We start from the raw sequence: 5,612 nt of genomic DNA, 5'->3' as shown, positions 1-5,612 counted from the left end.
GGAAGAAGAATCGGAACCGGAAGAAGAATCGGAACCGGAAGAAGAAATAGAACCAGTGGGGGAAATAATAAAACAGTTAAGTAGAAGAAAATCCTCAACCAACCGACCAAAGTTAATTATGGTCAATGGTGTTTCCGCCAAGGAAGCAAAGTATTGGGAGGATTACCAATTCTCCGATGAATCGGATCCCGACAAGGATTCCGATGATGTTATAGAAATTACCCCAACACAATTTAATAAGGCAAAAGAGAACAATAAGGGAAAGGGCATAAAAATAGAGAAATTTGATTCCAAACCCGATGAACTTTATATGTATCGTCAACACCCTTATTTCTTAAGTTGTGACAATAACCCGGGAACCTCTAAACCATCAGGTTTTTCTAAACCAATGTGGAAAACGACGGCTCGTATTAGGGGAACATCATATATCCCTAGAAACTTGGCAAAACGAACAAAAACCGAAGAAAAAGAAACGAGCGAGTCGGAATAAAATAGTTGTATTCGTGTGGTGTAATATATGTAATATAGTGTGCTTATGCTTTATGATATATGTAAAAATTGCTTGTATTAATAAGTATTTTTTTATGAATCTAACTCTTGTCTATTTTACAGTATAAAAACACAAAATGGATAGACAACCCAATATTTTAAGAGACCTACCCGGAGACATGATTGATGAAATCTTGTCTAGAGTCGGTCAGAATTCCTCGGCACAACTATTTAAGGCGAGATCAGTTTGTAAGACATTCGAAGAACGTTCCATGAATGTCTTGATTTATAAAAGGCTTTCGTTCAAAAGATGGGGGATATCACATTGGAAAATCCATAAGTTACGATGTGTTTACTTTGACGCATATATTGCGGGGAACCCAAATGCTATTTTATGCAACGGGTTAAGAAATTATTTTGACTCAATATATCCGAATATAGGACTTCGTGATTTAGAAAAAGTGGCTAACATGCAACATAAAGAAGCATGTTATGCTTACGGGTTAGTAATGTTCGCTTCTCACCAAAGTGAGAACAAGAACATCGGGCTACAACTATTAAACAAAACGTTCCCACAAGTGACGGAGTCGGTAATTGGGGTAAGAAATGAGGTTTTTAGGTTATTACGAGACTGTTGGTCATTACGTAACCTTCATCCTTTTGACGACGTTACAACACATTGTCTTACTATCGGTCACAACGGTTATGTTCCACAAAACCAAGGATGGGAAGTGGTATTAGTAAAACCAGAATGCATGACTTGTTTCTGGACGTATGAATTACGTGTCTTTATTGCCTTTGCTGAACGCCTTATTTATTAACTAGAATTATCTTCGCAACTACTTTGTATCAAAGTTTTATGTGCTATATTTCATGCTATATGTAAAATAGCGGTATTGTAAGTTACAAGTTGTAACATCCTCAATCGGGCCTAGCTGTAAGATTACTAAATTGCCCTTAAGTTAGTTTAGTGTTATTATATGCTTTTATTTTATTTAATGTTTATTATTATTTAATGATATGGTTAGGACCAGTTTGTGACAAGGGTCACAGAACAGGTTTGTTTATTTAATTTGGACTTCGTTTGGGTCGCCAAATGATGTACGAAAGATATCAGATAACTGATAAATACCCGTGTGTTGTACAGTGTGGGAATTTAACCCAATTAAGTGACTAGTGTGCTGGTTCCTTTCTCGTTTTTTCCAGACTCTTCCACACACTCCCGTACTTCATCCTCTTCACCTAGCAAACCCTAAATTCTAATCCTTGTTCTTGAGCTCAAATCTTTTACATTATCTTGTTCCTTTCGATTTACTGATTCTAACAAGGTAAGGTTCATAGCTTTTCATGCTTTAATTATTGAAAAAATTGAGTTTTTGTGTTAGTTTTTACAAAGTGAGTAATTTGGGTCAAAATGGTTAGATTTGATGTTGTTTGAGTCCAAATCTTGTGGGTTTATGTTTCTACATGCTTAGTGTCTTTGATTTGGTCAGTTTTGAGGTCGTAATCTAGCTCTAGAGCAAGAATTAGTCAATTTTGGGTGAAACCCGTCACTTTGTTTTTAGCTTCTGCAGATGAACACGGTCGGCCGAGTGTCTTCTGACACTCGACCGATCGACGAGACCATCAACCGAGTGTGTATGACCCATGGCCGAGTGTGTCTGTGTAAGACCATCGACCGAGTGACTAGACACTCGGCCGAGTGAGTGAAGACAGTCGGCCGACCGACTGTCTCTGACAGTCGACCGAGTGTCTTGGGCAGTGAAATATTTTACCGAGTGTTGAGTTTTAGCCGTTATGCTGCCTGTTTGTATTTTGATGATTTTGATGTAAATTTTGAAAATGCACAAAGGAGAAAAATTTTAGCGGACAGTTTTTCTGACAAAAATTTTTATATTGTGTTATTTGGTGTTAACGGACAGAAACTAACTTGTGTATATGTTTTCTCAGGAGAAAAGGAGAAAGAGAAGGTTCAGTGATTAGATAGCTGAATACCTTCTCGTTTGCTGGTATTTGGTGAGTGGGACTAACTGAAGAATATAGTATATTGTAGCATGTTATATTATGATTGCCATACTTGTTAGATATACTTATTGTTGTGATTAGTTAGTACCTTGTGATGACTGCATGTTAGTTGATGCTTGTCTGCTGGAGCCCAGTGCGTCCCTATCTCGTGGTAGCCTAATTCGATAGGAGAGATCAACATGCGGGTTGGGTTCCTCATGTGGTAGCCTATTTGAATCCGTGTAGTATATGTTTGAATGACGCGTATGTCGCGTGTAGATGATTTATGCAGCACGGTATGTAGGAGGAACTTTCGGTAAACCCCAGCCCGATCAACTGGAGGCTAATGGTTTGGCCGAACCGCCGGAGTCTATGTAGACTGCACTACTGGATGATGTTTGTATGTTAGACTATGTGACATGATTAGTATAACGCTTCTGTATGCTATGGCCTGTAGTTAGTCGTACTCACTTAGCTTCGTGCTAATTCCCCTCCATCTCCTCCCTGCAGGTTGATAGCTTTTGTAGATTGTGCTTTTGGGGAGAAGACGGGCATGAAGATGTTATGTCTGACAGGAGTCAACTCTGATGTTGTCTTGCTTTATGAAAACAATAATCTTTTTGTAAATATGTCTTCTCTGTTTAAACAAGTATTTTGTAATGACACGTGACACAGGTTGTATTAACAATATTTAATGTGGATATCGTATTAAATTAATATTATGCTTCCGCCACGTATTTAGAAAAAAAATCAGCGGTGTCACAAGTTGGTATTAGAGCTGAGTTTAGCAGCATGTGCATTGTGATCTAAATGTCATGTTCCCAAACTTAGAAGAGTCATGTCAAACATAACATGCTGGGGATGGGTTAAGTGAGTATTAGGACAGGTTATGTGTTAGTTGTTAGTACTAACAGAGTTTATACTAAGCTTTGGTGTGAGTGTTGTGGTAGTGCGGTAATGGCAGATAACGAAGCTAACGCTACTGGCCCCACTGTTCCTGGAACTGGTACTTTTAGAGCCCCTGACGAAGATGGAAATGTGTCTTCAGAAGAAGAAACTTCTCAAGAAGTAATAGAACTTCAAAGTCGGTTACTAGAAGCTCAGGAGAAAATTAAGGAATTAGAACAAGAACGGGCGCAATGGAACCCAAATACCACTGCGTTGAACACAACCTTTCCTCCTAATTTTTATAATCAAGCCGGTGGCAGTTCTCAGTCACAATTTCCACAAAATATCTATCAAAACTATCAAATGCCATTTACGTTTAACCAGATTTTTCCTAATCAAATGATGTACCCATTTCAAGTCCCTGAGACAAGAAGGAAGTGTACCTATAAACAGTTTATAGACTACAAACCTCCTGAGTACAGTGGTCACACAAACCCTACAGTGACGCTCAATTGGTTAAGAGAAGTAGAACGAGCATTAGAAGCATGTTTTTGTGAGCCTGAATCTATGGTACTGTTTGCTAGTAGGCTTCTCAAAGGTGAAGCAATGGAGTGGTGGGATTCTATTACTGCATATTTACCCAAAGAACAGATCAGTCAAATAACTTGGGAACAGTTCGCTGCTAAGGTTCGGGAGCAGTATTGTTCTGAGTATGAGATGGAAAGATTGAAAACTGAGTTTCTGAGTATGAAGATGACAGAAAGTATGACGATTGATGAAGTTTTCAGAGATTTTACATCGAAGTTAAGGTTTGTTCAACAGTGGGTACCGACTGAAAAGGATAAGATTCAGCATTTTATGCAGGTGATTAAGCCAGAATATAGAACAATTGCGAGATTTGCAACCACGTTGACACAGGCTCATGAGATGGCGAAGATTACTGAAGGTGATATCATGGCAGCGAAAAGAGAAAGTTCAAAAAGTGGATCTTTTGGGGGAAAATTAGAAAGTCAAACTGGTGGTCAGTCTAGTCAGCAATCAAGTAAGCAATCAGGATTTCGTGGGAAAAAGTCAGGTGGGTTTAAACAGAAGAGTAAGTCCGGTATAAGCGGATCGGGTTCAAGTCAGCCTGATTGGTGTAATGTTTGTAAGTCGACTCATGCCGGACCGTGTTCTCCAATGACCCGAAGATGTTTGAAATGTGGAGTGAAAGGTCATGAATCAACAGCTTGTTCTTTTAAGTCAAATGTTTGTTGGAGTTGCCATAAGGAAGGTCATAGATCGGCGGATTGTCCATCTGCGTCAAGAGCCGGTTCTGGGGCAGGGTCAGTGGCGAGGTCGGTAACTTCTGGGGGATCTTCTACTTCTACTGTCGGGCAGAAGAGAAAGAATCCTTCAACAGTAGAGGCTAGGGTGTTTCAGATGACGGTAGACGCTGCAACCACTACCGATGACGTCATTACCGGTATGTTCTTGGTTAATTCCTTGCCAGCTCGTGTGTTATTTGATTCTGGAGCGAATCGATCTTTTATGTCCTTAGGCTTCTGTGATAAGTTGAAGTTGCCTGTTAGAATGTTAGATGCGCCTTTGGGAATAGAAGTAGCTGATGGTAAAATGGTTCCATGCACATCATCTGTGTCTGGAATTACCATCGAAATTGATGGCCGTTCTTTCCCTTTAACCTGTTTGTTGATGCCTATACCTAGCTTTGATGTAGTCATAGGTATGAATTGGTTAAGAGCTAATAGGGCTAATATTAAGTGTGATAAGAAGATGATTTCTTTCTGTTTGGCCGACGGATCCCGAGTGATAGCTAGGGGAGAGCGCAGTGGATTTAACTTTCCTATAGTTTCCCTAATGAAAGCTCAGAAGTCGATATCGAAAGGGTGTGATTCATTCTTAGCCTACGTGATCGATGTTAAGAAAGAAAAGAAACAGGTGACCGATATCCCCGTTGTGTCAGAATTTCCAGAAGTGTTTCCAGATGATCTACCAGTGTTACCTCCAGTACGTGAAGTAGAGTATAAAATTGATTTGATTCCACGTGCTACGCCAGTTGCAAAAGCTCCTTACAGATTAGCTCCATCAGAAATCCGAGAAATGATGTCTCAGATTCAGGAACTGTTAGATAAGGGGTTTACCCGGCCAAGTTCTTCACCGTGGGGTGCTCCTGTTTTGTTTGTGAAAAAGAAGGATGGGTCGCTTCGTATGTGTATAGATTACCGCGACTT

Source organism: Rutidosis leptorrhynchoides, chromosome 4 (genome assembly GCF_046630445.1).
Source record: "Rutidosis leptorrhynchoides isolate AG116_Rl617_1_P2 chromosome 4, CSIRO_AGI_Rlap_v1, whole genome shotgun sequence".
NCBI classification, from domain to species: domain Eukaryota; kingdom Viridiplantae; phylum Streptophyta; class Magnoliopsida; order Asterales; family Asteraceae; genus Rutidosis; species Rutidosis leptorrhynchoides.
The sequence above is the reverse complement of the archived record's forward strand: the minus strand, read 5'-3'. Positions refer to the sequence as shown.